A 22,457-nucleotide genomic window follows, 5' to 3' on the forward strand; every position below is an offset into this window, starting at 1 on the left:
CATGGCAGCAAATATAACTATAGAAGTAGAAGTGTCCTAGGGTGTGAAGGTTCTGGGAGCACTGAAGAATGTGTGGAGAGAACATTATCTGACAGGGCAAAAATGGATATGTATGAAGGAGTAGCAGTTCCAACAAATATCATATGATTGCAAAGGATGGGCTACAGATAGGGTTGTGCGGGGGTGGGAGGATGAGTTGGAAATAAAAATATGCGAGGATAATATGTGGCGGAAGGTGGTTTGATCGAGCAAGTAATGAAAAGGTAAGACAGATGTTTGGTAATAAAAACAGTGTGACTGAAAGAACAGAAAGGGTGTGTTGAAACAGTTTGGAGATATGGAGAGAATGAGTAAGGAAAGGTTGAAAAAGAGGATACATGTGTCAGAAGTGGAGGAAACAATGAGAACGAGGAAACCAAGTTGGAAATGGAAGGAAGGAGTGAAAAAGATTTTGAGCTATTGGGGCCTGAACACACAGGATGTCGAAAGGTGTGCATGGAACAGAAAGAACTGGAAATATGTGGTATACTGGGGTTGACATGCTGCCTATGGACTGACCCAAGGCCTGTGAAGCATCCAGGGTAAACTATGGAAAGGTCTGTGGGGTCTGGCTGTGGAAAGAGAACTGTTTTTTCAGCATATTAAACATGACAGTTAGAGAATGGATGTGAGCAAATGTGCCTTTTCTTTGTCTGTTCCTGGCATTACCTCACTAAAGTGGGAAACAGCAATCAAATATGGAAAAAAAGAAATAATGAACACCCAAGTGCACACTCCAGTTAGCAAGGCAAGGACTATACTCTATGCTCAGTCTATATTTGAGGTAACACTCCTCAGAGTCATATGTGTACCTGGACAAAGGTTTGTAGTGAGCAGGTCAATATACATGATCATAATCAAAACTTTGTAAATATTCTAATAAGCTTAGTTCTGAATAGAGGTTTAGGAATTTTGTGTCAGGTTATCCTCAGAAACAAACAGGTGAATCTACTGAGCAACAAATAGACAGTTTGAGATGTGGAGGTGCCTCTGGTTCATCTAATATCTACAAACACTTGCATAAAAGACTGAATTAGTTACTGTCAATAAAATTAAGACTCAGGCATATACTAAAGAAAAGAATAAAAAATGCAAAACAATGCATAAGTGAAAAAGATTGAGATAACAAGATATGAACGATACTGAGCTGTGGATCTCTGATCAAATGATACTCTATCTACTCACCTGAAAAAGTGATTTGCATCAACTGAATCTCAAGTCAGAGAAAAAGGAGATAATTGGCAAATTAATATCTTTAATGTAAGCATTGTATCATAAATATCTAACACATATATACATAAGGAGAATAATTAGCCTCAGAACTCCCAGCAGTCCTCAATATTTGCAAAAATCTCACTATGACTATTTCTGGTCCCAACACAGGATTGTAATCTATCTTAGTCTGCAAAGTTTAGCATGATCTGACTTCAGAATTATACAACCTGAATTTACACCATTTGTATTTTACTTTGGTCTGAGGTTTAACACAATGGTAGTAATTTCTACAAGACTTGCACATGAACTCTTGGAATTACATTAGTATATACAAGCAACAGATGCAGGTGTCCTTGCTACGGAAGCAAGGACTATGTACACTGTTTCCTGCTTTTAAAGCACGGTATCACATGCACAGAATCATTCTCAACCATTTCAGATACTGACCATCTCCACACATGCACCAAAGTATATAAAGGACTCCTAAAATGTGGTTTGGTGAACCATCATCACAACTTTAAATGTTAAAATGTGCTGAAGCTTTTCATAAACTGGTGTGACTATGAAGTCTGCAGCCACAAACTACTTGCATGACAAGAAAGAAGACATGAAAAGGTGTGGAATTTCAAAATGTGTGACAGGTCATCAGAACTGGCTGGTGTGAATATGGCCAAGAAAAGGCCAATCTATGTGGGACAGCAAAATACTTCACTTACTTCCATGGTAGTGCTTTTCAGACAAATGCCCCAAAATATCATACTTATTTGACTTTAGTTTAATGTCACAACTCCTAGCAAGTCCACTGCAATGGATAATTAAGGTATATGGGCTAGAGTATTATTGAATTTAGGGCAAAAGTATATGCCAGCATACAAGAGTGACTAGGGCCATATGTACACAAGTTCGTATTTAGAAGTAGGTTCATACATGTCCACCTGTGTTTGTGTGGGGAAAAAGAAGGAAATGGCTGCATTGAGACTTAACATATAACATGTGCTTTAAATAAGATTTGATAAAACAATATAATACAATCCAAAGTAAGAGTATGAGTCCATCTGCATGTGTATGTGTGTGTAGCTGGGGAATGGAAATGGCTGTTCTGTGATATAAAATATAACACATGCATTAAATGAACTATGGCAAAACAATACTTATACTAATTAATCTGATCTAAATCACATGATAGCTCAAACAAACATTAAGTTTTTATGAGTGCTTTAGAACATACAGTAAGCCCTCGATTTAACACACCCCAATATAATAGATTATGAAATTAAGACAAATAATAATACAGTACATTAATTGATAATTATAAAAAATCTCAAATGCACAGTATGCATGTTTCATATTGCACTTGTTTCTGGTAGCATGGGGTAGACTTGCTTTGTTTCAGTCTCGGTCTGCCTCAAGCTATCGTGCAGTCAGTTTGTGCACAGTGTGTTTCTGTAATTTCAGAACTGTGACTTTACTTATCAAATGATTGTGCAATCCTTACAATTCAAAATGGCATCAAGTGATTATACGAGGTGCAATGAAAGCAGGTAGTCCGTCCTTACTTTATTATAAGGAAGTATCCTTTCAAAGGAGAGGGGCGGCATCACCTCTGTCTCAGTCTGACTCCTGCCTTCTGGCGAGCATTCCCATACTGCCGGGTGCCCTTTGCCCAACTATCACACCACACACTAAGCCCTACACCCCTCACAAGATTTTAGTAACTAAATGTGAAATTTTGTTGCAACAAAAACAAAACTAAAAAAAAAAAAAAATGAATCAAAATTTGATATGGCATAAGGCAAATATACACAAATCACTGCTCAGCAACAATACACTTCCTTTACATGCAAGCAAAACAAAATGATATAATTAGTGTGTTCACTCTACAGGAGCCCCCACAAACATAATCTTGCAAGTGTGCAGGGTGGTGTCTCACATGGTGAGGGCGCCGCCACCTACAGCTGGGTGTTGCCACAACTGGGGGGAAAGCTGCTGCTGGTGTTGTGGGGATTGGCAAAACCTGGTGGCATAGGTGACGTCAGTTTCACAAGGACAGGCAGCCACTGCCATCCAGCTTCACTGAGTATTGTCTATGTGGCTTCACTGTTACTACTATGCCTGAACTGTCACACATCTTCAAAGTGAAGCATCATCCTGCACACACAAGGGTGCCCATGGACAGCTGAGGCAGCATAGTGGCATCCCCTGCTGGGCCACTTTGCATGCAAGCCTGGCTCTCTGCTATAGCCCATTCCCTGTTTCACAGGGCAGTTCTCCAAGGCCAATTTATCAGATAATGTTGCTGGGGTGACGGAACACCATCTTGCAACTGTCTTTCTGCTGCCAGCTGTGTGGGTGACTTATTCTCCTCCCTTAGGGGGGGTGTTGAGATATTAGAGCAAAGCCTGAGTCACTTTGCTGTTGTGCAGGCTACTTCCAACACCCGTTTGGCTGCCTTTGCCACTGCTTGGGCACGTCCATTGGACTGGGGGAAGTGGGCTAAAGAGATGCAGGCCATGATTCCCCATTCTCTGTAGAAAGCTTCTATCTCCTCATTGTCTAGACTGGTTCCCCCATCCATGAAGATTCCTTGGGTGTGCCCCATCTCCTAAAGAAGGTGAGCAGCCTTGCGAAAACTTGGGATTTTCCCACATAGGTTTGAATCCTACTCACTGCACCATGTAAAAAGTGCAATGAAAGCAGGTAGTCTGTCTTCATTTTATCATAAAGAAGTATCCTTTCACAGGAGAGGGGTGGCATCACCTCTACCTAAGTATGACTCTTGCCTCCAACTACCCGGCATGTGTTCCCACGCTACTAGGTGCCCGCCGCCCAACTATCATACCACATAAATGTGGCACAGAAATAGGTTACACTCAATTTAATGGACTTTCAGCATTAACTGACACTCCTTCCCCCAATTAGTACATTAAATCGAGGGTTTACTGCATCATCTGCAATTCATGTCAGCAAAAAGCCTTGTCTGCCCTCCCATATTTTTTCAAAGGTGATACACGTCTAAAATTTATTGTGTGTACAAACATATGATGTACTTAGGGTGAAATCATGATACATATGGTCGCTGAGACCAGTGTTTCTAATGGAGTGAGCAACAGCACCCTACCTTAGTGCGTCCCAAGCTCTCCTGAGGGAATGATGTTCTTTACTATTCCAAGCTACCATTTTAGTTTAGGAATTTTGCTTCTGGGTACTGTATATGTTCTGCCTGTGTTTCAAGATGGTTGGCTCTTGCCATTCTAAGAAGGAGATAGCCTGAATTCTTGCCTGAAAGCAAGAAAATGTGGGTACATATTAGAGTTCTATGCACAATGGGTGCCTAAAATGCATGATCAGGTGGCTATTTCCAGTAACACATAAGTGCACTGCCTCATTCAGGAGAGCAAGACCCTATGGACCCAAAACATGGACTTAGAATACTTTAGGAACTTTGCCAGTTCCATGCTCAGATATTTTCAGATGATAATCAAGGCCAAAAAAGAGATGACAAGTATAAAATGTAAATGTGATATCGCCTTTGAAAATGTATGGGGTAGAAAAGATTTTATTGCAGACCCTGTAATTACTAAATTTCTAACAAAATATCTTTCATAAAAAACCTACCATTCAACAAAAAGCTTCATTTGATTTATGTCTGAACACTCAAATTCCTAGTAGTACATGTAGCTACTACACTTCTACTGATACATATTGTTTATGTCTTTGATAATAATATCATTACAATTAAATCAATGTTATGTCTTCATCACTTGTCCCTTCTTCACAATCTATCAGAAGAGAATTGTTTCTAATACACAAAAATGAAATCATAACCCATTTGTATCATCAAAGTCACAATCTCAAATGCAACTACATGAAAAAGTCCATCCGTCACCACTGCACAACAAACGTAGATTTTACCGGCAATATATTGAACTAATCTTTAGGCAAGGCAGCCTATGATACAAAGTTATACCTTATATAGCATTATCATGATATCTTGCAAATTATTTAGATAATCAAAGCACATCTTAATTGGAGCAAACACTAAAACTTCCAAATAGGCAAGGAAAAACACACAAAGTATCATATCCTTAATCAAATATACAATATGATTTTTAGATACATAAACATATGTCATCTGAATAGGCAATTTGTATATATATATGAAGTGACAATATATTTATCATATTCACAAAACAAATTAGCTTAATTTGTATTTCTTCCACTGGAAAACTATCAACCTTAAATCTTTAGGAAATCTGAGAAAAAAGTATTCCCAGTCTCCTGCCATAATAAAAAAAATTGTACAAATAAAGATTCAGCTCAATAATTTTTATAACAGAGTAGGGAGAGATGCAGTAATTATAATAAGTGCATTAACAAATTTTGGGTATGACTAGGTAGTACACATAACCTGTGATGAAAAAAAAATTGGAATCCTAAAACCTTTGCCCCAATCCTTTAAAATTATATGAATAGATATTGGAATATACTAACTCTGGAAAGTCATCCATTACATCCCCTGAGTTTAGGCACAGCTGTTCTGCTGCATTTTGATAACATGAATAATTTCATGATAGAAGAATAATACAATATTCCATGTTTACTAGAACAGCATCATATGGCATTAAACTAAATATACATAAAAAATGATGTTGCAAAGTTCATAAAAGAAATAAATAAGAACAGACAACAACTTCAAAAATTATATCACAGCTAAGATTAGAAACTTTTACATTTCTCAACTATCACTTCCCAGCAATACTTTTGGAAAGTTAAGAAATGGTTAAGAAACATCTATATGTTGTTCCTTTAATGAAATCAAAACCATGGCAAATATGTTACCTGAATAACTGCATGGCTTTGTAAGAAAATATATAAACTACTTATAAGCAGGCACCCAGAATAAATTCTCTTGACAAGTCATTGCTGCACTAGTTTAAAAGTAATGCATGCATTGTACATACCACTTCCTGCTAATACATCACAATGTGGTGCAAGTGAACTCTCTCCAAATCTTGGTTACCAGACGTTTAGGCACCAATGAGGGCATACAACTAAAGCATTTCTTGAAACTTCTGTTGAAAAATTCTGCATACTGGCCTGGTTATCACCTATGTCAGTGTTACTATGCATTTGCACTAGATTGAAAGAGAACAATATGGAAAAAGACTGAAAGACTGCTGTTTATTCTAGTCCTGTACACACAAAGGGTTAAGGAAACATAGAACAGAAAAAGACAAACATTAAAACAATTTGAGAAAAAAAATAAATTCAATCTTTGAAGGCCAGTGTAGAATTTGATAATCTGAACTACACTACTAGGAATAACTATGGTTAAAACCAAGGAGTGTTTGAAAGGAGAGAGAGAATATACAAAATTTTGCCATAAGGCTGGGCTAGTGTGAAGTGCTCCCTATATATCCTGCTTGTTTCACAATGCAGTAATTGTTCTCTACTCCCAATTACTTTTCACAGCTATCTATCTTGGAACAGTTTATAACCAGATGTGTAGTCTTCTCTTGATGGTTTCTATATTCACTTGCTGATCTATTTCTTTGGGCATAAATTTTAGTCTCTTTATTTCTGGGCTCTAAGATATCCTTGGAACCTTTTTGAAAAATTCTGTAAAATTCTTGTAAATCTACTTACTCTATATCTTTCATAAAGTCTTTAATCTGAGCAAATTGCCTTTAAATCTTGCTAGTTTTGCCATGCACAAATTATCATGCACCATTCTCTTCCTTCTGGACTGCATAGTTTAAGTTTTGTCAGTCTTTTAGGTTACTTGAGTGCTCCACTCTGTAAAGTTTACTTGTAATGTGATTTATCGCTAGCTAAATTTCAGCTTGATTAGCTGATGACCATACAATACAGCAGTATTCAGTTGGGCTTCTTAAGCATATTCTGAACTCTTTCATCATCAGCTTTGTCTTAGTGTGAAGGTTCTCCTTATTACCTGACTTAGTATGTATTTTTTCTTTTTTTTATGTGAGCTGGAAATTCCAGCTTTTCATTCGTAATTCCAAAATCATCAAAAATTATCTCGTTCCAAGACTCTTATAAGGTGTCACTAATTGTTCAATTTTTCAACTGAATTTCAACAAGCTGCATTCTGCCAAATTTATTCATATTCAAATCTGCATTTTCTTTCTGACTTTTTATGATCATATCATTTGTTTATGGGTAGGGTTGTTAGGGAGGTGAATGCAAGAGTTTTGGAAAGAGGGGCAAGTATGCAGTCTGTTTGGGATGAGAGAGCTTGGGAAGTGAGTCAGTTGTTGTTCGCTGATGATACAGCGCTGGTGGCTGATTCATGTGAGAAACTGCAGAAGCTGGTGACTGAGTTTGGTAAAGTGTGTGAAAGAAGAAAGTTAAGAGTAAATGTGAATAAGAGCAAGATTATTAGGTACAGTAGGGTTGAGGGTCAAGTCAACTGGGAGGTAAGTTTGAATGGAGAAAAACTGGAGGAAGTGAAGTGTTTTAGATATCTGGGAGTGGATTTGGCAGCGGATGGAACCATAGAAGTGGAGGTGAATCATAGTGTGGGGGAGGGGGCGAAAATTCTGGGAGCCTTGAAGAATGTGTGGAAGTCGAGAACGTTATCTCGGAGAGCAAAAATGGGTATGTTTGAAGGAATAGTGGTTCCAACAATGTTGTATGGTTGCGAGGTGTGGGCTATGGATAGAGTTGTGCGCAGGAGGATGGATGTGCTGGAAATGAGATGTTTGAGGACAATATGTGGTGTGAGGTGGTTTGATCGAGTAAGTAATAATAGGATAAGAGAGATGTGTGGCAATAAAAAGAGTGTAGTTGAAAGAGCAGAAGAGGGTGTTTTGAAATGGTTTGGTCACATGGAGAGAATGAGTGAGGAAAGATTGACAAAAAGGATATATGTGTCAGAGGCAGAGGGAATGAGGAGAAGTGGGAGACCAAATTGGAGGTGGAAAGATGGAGTGAAAAAGATTTTGTGTGATCGGGGCCTGAACCTGCAGGAGGGTGAAAGGCATGCAAGGAATAGAGTGAATTGGAACGATGTGGTATACTGGGGTCGACGTGCTGTTAATGGATTGAACCAGGGCATGTGAAGTGTCTGGGGTAAACCATGGAAAGTTCTGTGGGGCCTGGATGTGGAAAGGGAGCTGTGGTTTCAGTGCATTATCACATGACAGCTAGAGACTGAATGTGAACGAATGGATATGTGTCAGAGGTGGAGGGAACGAGGAGAAGTGGGAGACCAAATTGGAGGTGGAAAGATGGAGTGAAAAAGATTTTGAGTGATCGGGGCCTGAACATGCAGGAGGGTGAAAGACGTGCAAGGAATAGAGTGAATTGGAACAATGTGGTATACCGGGGTCGACGTGCTGTCAATGGATTGAACCAGGGCATGTGAAGCGTCTGGGGTAAACCATGGAAAGTTCTGTGGGGCCTGGATGTGGAAAGGGAGCTGTGGTTTCGGTGCATTATTACATGACAGCTAGAGACTGAATGTGAACGAATGGGGCCTTTGCTGTCTTTTCGTAGCGCTACCTCGCACACATGAGGGGGGAGGGGGTTGTTATTTCCTGTGTGGTGAGGTGGCGATGGGAATGAATAAAGGCAGACAGTATGAATTATGTACATGTGTATATATATGTATATGTCTGTGTATGTATATATATGTATACATTGAGATGTATACATTGAGATGTATAGGTATGTATATTTGCGTGTGTGGACATGTATGTATATACATGTGTATGTGGGTGGGTTGGGCCATTCTTTCGTCTGTTTCCTCATGCTACCTTGCTAACGTGGGAGACAGCGACAAAGCAAAATGATAATAGAAAAAAATCATTTCAATAACAGGTGTCATCTGCAAAACATAGTATTATCCATTCTTTTACTTCTGTGTCCACATATTTGATATCATTTTCATAAAGTGCTGAAATTAATCTGTCCCTAATGGCACACTAACACTTCATTTGACACTGCAAGGGTGTGCAATGTCATTAGGTTATGGATGGTGTGATGAAGGAAGTGAATATGAGGGACATGGGGAGAAATGTAGATATGAAGTCTGGTGACAAATTCACACTAGAAACTGAAGAAGCTGGTTTTTGAGTTGGTGGAGTGTATGCAACAGGAGAATGAATATGAATAAAAGCAAGATTATTAGGTTCTACAACTGTAAGAGACTTGTTAGTTGGGCTGTGAGTTTGAATGGAGAAAACCTAGAAGTAGCATGTTCATGATACTTGGGAACAAACAAGGCAGAGTGGAACCATGAAAGATTTAGTAAGCCATTGGGTGAATGAGGGGGCTAAGCTCCTAAGCACACTGAGGAGTGTATGGTAAGATTGATAACTGTCTGTGAGGTATGATAGTGCAAATGGTGTTATAAGGGTGAGGCATGGGCATTGGATAGGGTGTGTTTGATGGTATGGTAGTACCAAAATATATATATACATATATATATTTTTTTTTTTTTGGCTTTGCCGCTGTCTCCCGCGTTTGCGAGGTAGCGCAAGGAAACAGACGAAAGAAATGGCCCAACCCACCCCATACACATGTATATACATACGTCCACACACGCAAATATACATACCTACACAGCTTTCCATGGTTTACCCCAGACGCTTCACATGCTTTGATTCAATCCACTGCCAGCACGTCAATCCCGGTATACCACATCGCTCCAATTCACTCTATTCCTTGCCCTCCTTTCACCCTCCTGCATGTTCAGGCCCCGATCACACAAAATCTTTTTCACTCCATCTTTCCACCTCCAATTTGGTCTCCCACTTCTCCTCGTTCCCTCCACCTCCGACACATATATCCTCTTGGTCAATCTTTCCTCACTCATTCTCTCCATGTGCCCAAACCATTTCAAAACACCCTCTTCTGCTCTCTCAACCATGCTCTTTTTATTTCCACACATCACTCTTACCCTTACGTTACTTACTCGATCAAACCACCTCACACCACACATTGTCCTCAAACATCTCATTTCCAGCACATCCATCCTCCTGCGCACAACTCTATCCATAGCCCACGCCTCGCAACCATACAACATTGTTGGAACCACTATTCCTTCAAACATACCCATCTTTGCTTTCCGAGATAATGTTCTCGACTTCCACACATTCTTCAAGGCTCCCAGAATTTTCGCCCCCTCCCCCACCCTATGATCCACTTCCGCTTCCATGGTTCCATCCGCTGCCAGATCCACTCCCAGATATATATATATATATATATAAAATATATATATATATATATATATATATATATATATATATATATATATATATATATATATATATATATATATATATATATATATATATATATTATCCCTGGGGGTAGGGGAGAAAGAATACTTCCCACGTATTCCCTGCGTGTTGTAGAAGGCGACTAAAAGGGAAGGGAGCAGGGAGGCTGGAAATCCTCCCCTCTCCTTTTTTTTTTTTCTTTTTTTCCCAAAAGAAGAAACAGAGAAGGGGGCCAGGTGAGGATATTCCCTCAAAGGACCAGTCCTCATCCTCTGTTCTTAACGCTACCTTGCTAATGCGGGAAATGGCGATTAGTATAAAAAAATATATATATATATATATATATATATATATATATATATATATATATATATATATATATTTTTTTTTTTTTTTTTTTTTTTTTTTATACTTTGTCGCTGTCTCCCGCGTTTGCGAGGTAGCGCAAGGAAACAGACGAAAGAAATGGCCCAACCCCCCCCCCATACACATGTACATACACACGTCCACACACGCAAATATACATACCTACACAGCTTTCCATGGTTTACCCCAGACGCTTCACATGCCTTGATTCAATCCACTGACAGCACGTCAACCCCTGTATACCACATCGCTCCAATTCACTCTATTCCTTGCCCTCCTTTCACCCTCCTGCATGTTCAGGCCCCGATCACACAAAATCTTTTTCACTCCATCTTTCCACCTCCAATTTGGTCTCCCTCTTCTCCTCGTTCCCTCCACCTCCGACACATATATCCTCTTGGTCAATCTTTCCTCACTCATTCTCTCCATGTGCCCAAACCATTTCAAAACACCCTCTTCTGCTCTCTCAACCACGCTCTTTTTATTTCCACACATCTCTCTTACCCTTACGTTACTTACTCGATCAAACCACCTCACACCACACATTTTCCTCAAACATCTCATTTCCAGCACATCCATCCTCCTGTGCACATCTCTATCCATAGCCCACGCCTCGCAACCATACAACATTGTTGGAACCACTATTCCTTCAAACATACCCATTTTTGCTTTCCGAGATAATGTTCTCGACTTCCACACATTTTTCAAGGCTCCCAAAATTTTCGCCCCCTCCCCCACCCTATGATCCACTTCCGCTTCCATGGTTCCATCCACTGACAGATCCACTCCCAGATATCTAAAACACTTCACTTCCTCCAGTTTTTCTCCATTCAAACTCACCTCCCAATTAACTTGACCCTCACCCCTACTGTACCTAATAACCTTGCTCTTATTCACATTTACTCTTAACTTTCTTCTTCCACACACTTTACCAAACTCAGTCACCAGCTTCTGCAGTTTCTCACATGAATCAGCCACCAGCGCTGTATCATCAGCGAACAACAACTGACTCACTTCCCAAGCTCTCTCATCCCCAACAGACTTCATACTTGCCCCTCTTTCCAGGACTCTTGCATTTACCTCCCTAACAACCCCATCCATAAACAAATTAAACAACCATGGAGACATCACACACCCCTGCCGCAAACCTACATTCACTGAGAACCAATCACTTTCCTCTCTTCCTACACGTACACATGCCTTACATCCTCGATAAAAACTTTTCACTGCTTCTAACAACTTGCCTCCCACACCATATATTCTTAATACCTTCCACAGAGCATCTCTATCAACTCTATCATATGCCTTCTCCAGATCCATAAATGCTACATACAAATCCATTTGCTTTTCTAAGTATTTCTCACATACATTCTTCAAAGCAAACACCTGATCCACACATCCTCTACCACTTCTGAAACCGCACTGCTCTTCCCCAATCTGATGCTCTGTACATGCCTTCACCCTCTCAATCAATACCCTCCCATATAACTTACCAGGAATACTCAACAAACTTATACCTCTGTAATTTGAGCACTCACTCTTATCCCCTTTGCCTTTGTACAATGGCACTACGCACGCATTCCGCCAATCCTCAGGCACCTCACCATGAGTCATACATACATTAAATAACCTTACCAACCAGTCAACAATACAGTCACCCCCTTTTTTAATAAATTCCACTGCAATACCATCCAAACCTGCTGCCTTGCCGGCTTTCATCTTCCGCAAAGCTTTTACTACCTCTTCTCTGTTTACCAAGAGGATATATGCGTCGGAGGTGGAGGGAACGAGGAGAAGTGGGAGACCAAATTGGAGGTGGAAAGATGGAGTGAAAAAGATTTTGTGTGATCGGGGCCTGAGTATGCAGGAGGGTAAAAGGAGGGCAAGGAATAGAGTGAATTGGATCGATGTGGTATACCGGGGTTGACATGCCATCAATGGATTGAATCAGGGCATGTGAAGCGTCTGGGGTAAACCATGGAAAGCTGTGTAGGTATGTATATTTTGTGTGTGTGGACGTATGTATATACATGTGTATGGGGGTGGGTTGGGCCATTTCTTTCGTCTGTTTCCTTGCGCTTCCTCGCAAACGCGGGAGACAGCGACAAAGCAAAAAAAAAAAATATATATATATATATATATATATATATATATATATATATATATATATATATATATATATATATATATATATATATTTTGGGAGCCTTGAAAAATGTGTGGAAGTCGAGAACATTATCTCGGAAAGCAAAAATGGGTATGTTTGAAGGAATAGTGGTTCCGACAATGTTGTATGGTTGCGAGGCGTGGGCTATGGATAGAGTTGTGCGCAGGAGGATGGATGTGCTGGAAATGAGATGTTTGAGGACAATGTGTGGTGTGAGGTGGTTTGATCGAGTAAGTAACGTAAGGGTAAGAGAGATGTGTGGAAATAAAAAGAGCGTGGTTGAGAGAGCAGAAGAGGGTGTTTTGAAATGGTTTGGGCACATGGAGAGAATGAGTGAGGAAAGATTGACCAAGAGGATATATGTGTCGGAGGTGGAGGGAACGAGGAGAAGAGGGAGACCAAATTGGAGGTGGAAAGATGGAGTGAAAAAGATTTTGTGTGATCGGGGCCTGAACATGCAGGAGGGTGAAAGGAGGGCAAGGAATAGAGTGAATTGGAGCGATGTGGTATACAGGGGTTGACGTGCTGTCAGTGGACTGAATCAAGGCATGTGAAGCGTCTGGGGTAAACCATGGAAAGCTGTGTAGGTATGTATATTTGCGTGTGTGGACGTGTGTATGTACGTGTGTATGGGGGGGCCATTTCTTTCGTCTGTTTCCTTGCGCTACCTCGCAAACGCGGGAGACAGCGACAAAGTATAAAAAAAAAAAAAAAAAAAAAAATATATATATATATATATATATATATATATATATATATATATATATATATATATATATATATACTTAATTGCCGTCTCCCGCATAAGCGAGGTAGCACAAGAAAACGGACGAAAGATTGGCCCAACCCACCCACATACACATGTATATACATAAATGCCCACACACGCACATATACATACCTATACATTTCAACGTATACATACATAAACATACACAGACATATACATTTATACACATGTATATAATCACACTTAGTGCCTTCATCCATTTCCATTGCCACCCCTCCATGCATGAAATATCATCCCCACTGCAAGGTAGTGCTAGGAAAAGACAGAAAAAAGGCGACATTCATTCACACTCAGTCTCTACCTGTCATGTGTAATGCACCAAAATCACAGCTCCCTTTCCACATCCAGGCCCCACAAAACTTTCCATGGTTACCCGAGATGCTTCACATGCCCTGGTTCAATCCACTAACAGCACGCTCACCCTGGTATACCACATCATTCTAATTCACTCTAGTCCTTACGCGCTTTTAACCCTCCTGTATGTCCAAGCCCCGATCACTCAAAATCTTTTTCACTCCATCCTTCCACCTCCAATTTGGTGGTGTGAGGAGATGATGGAGTGAGTATTTTGAAGGTTTGCTGAATGTGTTAGATGATAGAGTGGCAGATATAGGGTGTTTTCGTTGAGGTGGTGTGTGAAGTGAGAGGGTCAGGGAGAATGGTTTGGTAAACAGAGAAGAGGTACTGAAAGCTTTGCGGAAGATGAAAGCCGACAAGGTGGCGGGCTTGGATGATATTACAGTGGAATTTATTAAAAAAGGGAGGGACTGTGTTGTTGACAGGTTGGTGAGGATATTCAAGGTATGTATGACTTATGGTGAAGTGTCTGAGGATTGGTGGATTGCATGCATAGTGCCATTGTACAAAGTCAAAGGGATAAAGGTGAGTGTTAAAATTACGGAGGAATAAGTTTGTTAAGTATTCCCAGGAAATTATATGGGAGGGTATTGATTGAGAGGGTGAAGGCATGTACAGAGCATCACACTGGGGAAGAGCAGTGTGGTATCAGAAGTGGAAGAGGATGTGTGGATCAGGTGTTTGCTCTGAAGAATGTATGTGAGAAATACACAGAAAAGCAAACGGATTTGTATATAGCATTTATGGATCTGGAGAAGGCATACAATAGAGTTGATAGAGATGCTCTGTGGAAGGTATTAAGAGTATATGGTGTGGGAGGCAAGCTGCTAGAAGCAGTGAAAAGTTTTTATTGAGGATGTAAGGCATGTGTACGAGTAGGAAGAGCAGAAAGTGACTGGTTCCCAGTGAATGTCAATTTGCAGCAGGGGTGCATGATGTCTCCATGGTTGTTTAATTTGTTTATGGATGGGGTTGTTAGGGAGGTAAAGGCAAAATTTTGGAAAGAGGGGCAAGTATGCAGTCTGTTTTGGATGAGAGGGCTTGGGAAGTGAGTCAGTTGTTGTTCACTGATGATACAGCGCTGGTGGCTGATTCAGGTGAGAAACGGCAGAAGCTGGTGACTGAGTTTGGTAAAGTGTGTGAAAAAAGAAAGCTGAGAGCAAATGTGAATAAGAGCAAGGTTATCAGGTATAGTAGGGTTGAAAGACAAGTCAATTGGGAGGAAAGTTTGAATGAAGAAAAACTGGTATGAGTGAAGTGTTTTAGATATTTGGGAATGGATTTGGCAGCAGATGGAACCATGGAAGTGGAAGTGAGTCACAAGGTTGGGGAGGGGAAGAAGGTTCTGGGAGAGTTGAAGAATGTGTGGAAGTCGAGAGCATTATCTCGGAAAGCAAAAATGGGTATGTTTGAAGGAATAGTGGTTCCAACAATGTTATATGGTTGCGTGGCATGGGCTACAGATAGGATTGTAGGAAGGAGGGTGGATGTACTGGAAATGAGATGTTTGAGGACAATACATGGTGAGGTGGTTTGATCGATTAAGTAATGAAAAGGTAAGAGAGATGTGTGGTAATATAAAGAGTCTGGTTGAGAGAGCAGAAAAGGGTGTTTTGAAATGGTTTAGTCACATGGAGAGAATGAGTAAGGAAAGATTGACAAAGAGGATATATGTGTCAGAGGTGGAGGGAATGGGGAGAAGTGGGAGACCAAATTGGAGGTGGAAAGATGGAGTGAAAAAGATTTTAAGTGATCGGGGCCTGAACATGCAGGAGAGTGAAAGGTGTGCAAGGAATAGAGTGAATTGGAATGATGAGGTATAGTGGGGTCGATGTGCTGTCAATGGATTGAACCAGGGCATGTGAAGCGTCTGGGGTAAACCATGGAAAGTTTTGTGGGGCCTGGATGTGGAAAGGAAGCTGTGGTTTCGGTGCATTATACATGACAGTTAGAGACTGGGTGTGAATGAATGTGGCCTTTGTTGTCTTTTCCTAGCGCTACCTTGGGTGCATGCGGGGGGAGGGGGTTGTCATTTCATGTGAGGCGGTGCGGCAATGGAAATGAATAAGGGCAGCAGATATGAATTATGTACATGTGTATATACATGTATATGTCTTTGTATTTATATATATGTATACGTTGAAATGTAGAGAAATGTATATTTGTGTGTGTGGATGTGTATGTATATACATTTGTATGTGCGTGGGTTGGGCCTTTCTTTTGTCTGTTTCCTTGCGCTACCGCGGGAGACAGCGAGAAAGTATAATACAATAATAAAATATATATATATATATATATATATATATTTGCGGAAGATGAAAGCCAGCAAGGCGGTGGATTTGGATGGTATTGCAGCAGAATTCATTAAAAAAGGGGGTTACTTTGTTGTTGACTGGTTGGTGAGGATAATCAATGTGTGTATGGCTCATGGTGAAGTGCCCTGAGGATTGACAGAATGCATGCATAGTGCCATTGTACAAAGGCAAAGGGGATAAAGGTGAGTGTTCAAATTACAGAGGTATAAGTTTGTTGAGTATTCCTGGGGAAATTATATGGGAGGGTATTGATATATGTGTATGTGTATACTTATGTATATCTCTTTTTTTAAACCAGGTATTCCCAATCACCAGTCCTTTTTCAGCATACAAATCTACAAGCTCTTCACCATTTCCATTTACAACAATGAAGACCCAATGTACACCAATTATTTCCTCAACTGCCACATTACTCACCTTTGCATTCAAATCACCCATCACTATAACCCAGTCTCGTGTATCAAAACTACTAATACACTCACTCAGCTGCTCCCAAAACACTTGCCTCTCATGAGCTTTCTTCTCATGCCCAGGTGAATATCCACCAATAATCACCCATCTCTCTCCATCCACTTTCAGTTTTACCTATGTCAATCTAGAGTACACTCCATCACATACTCCCACCACTCCTGTTTCAGGAGTAGCGCTACTCCTTCCCTTGCTCTTGTCCTCTCACCAACCCCTGACTTTACTCCCAAAACATTCCCAAATCAGTCTTCCCCTTTACCCTTGAGCTTCGTTTCACTCAGAGCCAAAACATCCAGGTTCCTTTCCTCAAACATACCACCTATCTCTCCTTTTTTCTCATCTTGGTTACATCCACACACATTTAGACACCCCAATCTGAGCCATACACTCACATAAATATTCATGTACATTTCAACATATACACATGTACATACACATACAAACATATACATTATCATAATCATTATCATACATAATCGCTGTTTCCTGCGTCAGCAAAATAGCTCCAGGAAACAGACAAAGAATGGCCCATCCACTCATATACACATAAACACCCACATAAGCACACACACACACACACACATTATATATATATATATATATATATATATATATATATATATATATATATATATATATATATATATATATATGCCTTTTCCTAGTGCTATCTCGCACACATGAGGGGGGAGGGGGATGGTATTCCATGTGTGGCGAGGTGGCGATGGGAGTGAATAGGGGCAGACAGTGTGAATTGTGTGCATGGGTATATATGTATGTGTCTGTGTATGTATATATATGTGTACATTGAGATGTATAGGTATGTATATTTGTGTGTGTGGACGTATGTGTGTGTGTATACATTGTGTATGGGGGTGGGTTGGGCCATTTCTTTCGTCTGTTTCCTTGCGCTACCTCGCAAAAGCGGGAGACAGCGACAAAGCAAAAAAAAAAAAAAAAATAATAATAAAAAAAGTTTTTATCGAGGATGTAAGGCATGTGTACGTGTAGGAAGAGAGGAAAGTGATTGGTTCTCAGTGACTGTAGGTATGCGGCAGGGGTGTGTGATGTCTCCATGGTTGTTTAATTTGTTTATGGATGGGGTTGTTAGGGAGGTGAATGCAAGAGTTTTGGAAAGAGGGGCAAGTATGAAGTCTGTTGTGGATGAGAGAGCTTGGGAAGTGAGTCAGTTGTTGTTCGCTGATGATACAGCGCTGGTGGCTGATTCATGTGAGAAACTGCAGAAGCTGGTGACTGAGTTTGGTAAAGTGTGTGAAAGAAGAAAGTTAAGAGTAAATGTGAATAAGAGCAAGGTTATTAGGTACAGTAGGGTTGAGGGTCAAGTCAATTGGAGGGAAAGTTTGAATGGAGAAAAACTGGAGGAAGTAAAGTGTTTTAGATATCTGGGAGTGGATCTGGCAGCGGATGGAACCATGGAAGCCGAAGTGGATCATAGGGTGGGGGAGGGGGCGAAAATCCTGGGAGCCTTGAAGAATGTGTGGAAGTCGAGAACATTATCTCGGAAAGCAAAAATGGGTATGTTTGAAGGAATAGTGGTTCCAACAATTTTGTATGGTTGCGAGACGTGGGCTATGGATAGAGTTGTGCGCAGGAGGGTGGATGTGCTGGAAATGAGATGTTTGAGGACAATGTTTGGTGTGAGGTGGTTTGATCGAGTAAGTAACGTAAGGGTAAGAGAGATGTGTGGAAAAAAAAAGAGCGTGGTTGAGAGAGCAGAAGAGGGTGTTTTGAAATGGTTTGGGCACATGGAGAGAATGAGTGAGGAAAGATTGACCAAGAGGATATATGTGTCGGAGGTGGAGGGAACGAGGAGAAGTGGGAGACCAAATTGGAGGTGGAAAGATGGAGTGAAAAAGATTTTGTGTGATCGGGGCCTGAACATGCAGGAGGGTGAAAGGAGGGCAAGGAATAGAGTGAATTGGATCGATGTGGTATACCGGGGTTGACGTGCTGTCAGTGGATTGAATCAGGGCACGTGAAGCGTCTGGGGTAAACCATGAAAAGCTGTGTAGGTATGTATATTTGCGTGTGTGGACGTGTATGTGTATACATGTGTATGGGGGTGGGTTGGGCCATTTCTTTCGTCTGTTTCCTTGCACTACCTCGCAAACGTGGGAGACAGCGACAAAGCAAAAAAATATATATATATATATATATATATATATATATATATATATATATATATTTTTTTTTTTTTTTTTTTTTTTTTTTTTTTTTTTTTATACTTTGTCGCTGTCTCCCGCGTTTGCGAGGTAGCGCAAGGAAACAGACGAAAGAAATGGCCCAACCCCCCCCCCCATACACATGTACATACACACGTCCACACACGCAAATATACATACCTACACAGCTTTCCATGGTTTACCCCAGACGCTTCACATGCCTTGCTTCAATCCACTGACAGCACGTCAACCCCTGTATACCACATGACTCCAATTCACTCTATTCTTGCCCTCCTTTCACCCTCCTGCATGTTCAGGCCCCGATCACACAAAATCTTTTTCACTCCATCTTTCCACCTATATATATATATATATATATATATATATATATATATATATATATATATATTTTTTTTTTTTTTTTTTTTAAACTATTCGCCATTTCCCGCATTAGCGAGGTAGCGTTAAGAACAGAGGAATGGGCCTTTGAGGGAATATCCTTACCTGGCCCCGTTCTCTGTTCCTTTTGGAAAATTAAAAAAAAATAATGAGAAGGGAGGATTTCCAGCCCCCCGCTCCCTCCCCTTTTAGTCGCCTTCTACGACACGCAGGGAATACGTGGGAAGTATTCTTTCTCCCCTATCCCCAGGGATAATATATATATATATATATATATATATATATATATATATATATATATATATATATATATATATATATATATATATATATCTTCTCTTCTTTCTTTTAAACTATTCGCCATTTCCCGCATTAGCGAGGTAGCGCTAAGAACAGAGGACTGGGCCTTTTTTGGAATATCCTCAACTGGCCCCCTCTGTTCCTTCTTTTGGAAAATTTAAAAAAAAAAAAAACGAAGCTCAAGGGTAAAGGGAAGGAGTGGTTTGGGAAGGTCTTGGGAGTAAAGTCAGGGGTTAGTGGGAAGACAAGAGCAAGGGAAGGAGTAGCAATACTTCTGAAGCAGGAGTTGTGGGAGTATGTGATAGAATGTAAGAAAGTAAATTCTCGATTAATATGGGTAAAACTGAAAGTTGATGGAGAGAGATGGGTGATTATTGGTGCATATGCACCTGGGCATGAAAAGAAAGATCATGAGAGGCAAGTGTTTTGGGAGCAGCTGAATGAGTGTGTTAGTGGTTTTGATGCACGAGACCGGGTTATTGTGATGGGTGATTTGAATGCAAAGGTGAGTAATGTGGCAGTTGAGGGAATAATTGGTATACATGGGGTGTTCAGTGTTGTAAATGGAAATGGTGAAGAGCTTGTAGATTTATGTGCTGAAAAAGGACTGATGATTGGGAATACCTGGTTTAAAAAGCGAGATATACATAAGTATACTTATGTAAGTAGGAGAGATGGACAGAGAGCGTTATTGGATTACGTGTTAATTGACAGGCGCGCGAAAGAGAGACTTTTGGATGTTAATGTGCTGAGAGGTGCAACTGGAGGGATGTCTGATCATTATCTTGTGGAGGCTAAGGTGAAGATTTGTATGGGTTTTCAGAAAAGAAGTGTGAATGTTGGGGTGAAGAGGGTGGTGAGAGTAAGTGAGCTTGGGAAGGAGACTTGTGTGTGGAAGTACCAGGAGAGACTGAGTACAGAATGGAAAAAGATGAGAACAATGGAAGTAAGGGGAGTGGGGGAGGAATGGGATGTATTTAGGGAATCAGTGATGGATTGCGCATAAGATGCTTGTGGCATGAGAAGAGTGGGAGATGGGTTGATTAGAAAGGGTAGTGAGTGGTGGGATGAAGAAGTAAGAGTATTAGTGAAAGAGAAGAGAGAGGCATTTGGACGATTTTTGCAGGGAAAAAATGCAATTGAGTGGGAGATGTATAAAAGAAAGAGACAGAAGGTCAAGAGAAAGGTGCAAGAGGTGAAAAAAAGGGCAAATGAGAGTTGGGGTGAGAGAGTATCATTAAATTTTAGGGAGAATAAAAAGATGTTCTGGAAGGAGGTAAATAAAGTGCGTAAGACAAGGGAGCAAATGGGAACTTCAGTGAAGGGCGCAAATGGGGAGGTGATAACAAGTAGTGGTGATGTGAGAAGGAGATGGAGTGAGTATTTTGAAGGTTTGTTGAATGTGTTTGATGATAGAGTGGCAGATATAGGGTGTTTTGGTCGAGGTGGTGTGCAAAGTGAGAGGGTTAGGGAAAATGATTTGGTAAACAGAGAAGAGGTAGTAAAAGCTTTGTGGAAGATGAAAGCCGGCAAGGCAGCAGGTTTGGATGGTATTGCAGTGGAATTTATTAAAAAAGGGGGTGACTGTATTGTTGACTGGTTGGTAAGGTTATTTAATGTATGTATGACTCATGGTGAGGTGCCTGAGGATTGGCGGAATGCGTGCATAGTGCCATTGTACAAAGGCAAAGGGGATAAGAGCGAGTGCTCAAATTACAGAGGTATAAGTTTGTTGAGTATTCCTGGTAAATTATATGGGAGGGTATTGATTGTGAGGGTGAAGGCATGTACAGAGCATCAGATTGGGGAAGAGCAGTGTGGTTTCAGAAGTGGTAGAGGATGTGTGGATCAGGTGTTTGCTTTGAAGAATGTATGTGAGAAATACTTAGAAAAGCAAATGGATTTGTATGTAGCATTAATGGATCTGGAGAAGGCATATGATAGAGTTGATAGAGATGCTCTGGGGAAGGTATTAAGAATATATGGTGTGGGAGGCAAGTTGTTAGAAGCAGTGAAAAGTTTTTATCGAGGATGTAAGGCATGTGTACGTGTAGGAAGAGAGGGAAGTGATTGGTTCTCAGTGAATGTAGGTTTGCGGCAGGGGTGTGTGATGTCTCCATGGTTGTTTAATTTGTTTATGGATGGGGTTGTTAGGGAGGTGAATGCAAGAGTTTTGGAAAGAGGGGCAAGTATGAAGTCTGTTGGGGATGAGAGAGCTTGGGAAGTGAGTCAGTTGTTGTTCGCTGATGATACAGCGCTGGTGGCTGATTCATGTGAGAAACTGCAGAAGCTGGTGACTGAGTTTGGTAAAGTGTGTGAAAGAAGAAAGTTAAGAGTAAATGTGAATAAGAGCAAGGTTATTAGGTACAGTAGGGTTGAGGGTCAAGTCAATTGGGAGGTGAGTTTGAATGGAGAAAAACTGGAGGAAGTAAAGTGTTTTAGATATCTGGGAGTGGATCTGGCAGTGGATGGAACCATGGAAGCCGAAGTGGATCATAGGGTGGGGGAGGGGGCAAAAATTCTGGGAGCCTTGAAGAATGTGTGGAAGTCGAGAACATTATCTCGGAAAGCAAAAATGGGTATGTTTGAAGGAATAGTGGTTCCAACAATGTT

At 40.6% G+C, this 22,457-nt stretch overlaps 1 long non-coding RNA gene across 1 annotated transcript in view; it reads right to left on the reverse strand.

Annotated features, from left to right (window-relative positions):
• Window positions 1-1,484: 1,484 nt before the first annotated feature.
• The window catches only part of LOC139762292 (uncharacterized), a 52,533-nt gene continuing 31,560 nt past the window's right edge, over window positions 1,485-22,457 (reverse strand). Inside the window, exon 3 of the long non-coding RNA XR_011715684.1 lies at window positions 1,485-4,533. This is a non-coding gene — a long non-coding RNA (uncharacterized lncRNA). The remainder of the gene's footprint in view (window positions 4,534-22,457) is intronic.

Source organism: Panulirus ornatus, chromosome 43, assembly GCF_036320965.1.
Source record: "Panulirus ornatus isolate Po-2019 chromosome 43, ASM3632096v1, whole genome shotgun sequence".
Classification (NCBI taxonomy): Eukaryota; Metazoa; Arthropoda; class Malacostraca; order Decapoda; family Palinuridae; genus Panulirus; species Panulirus ornatus.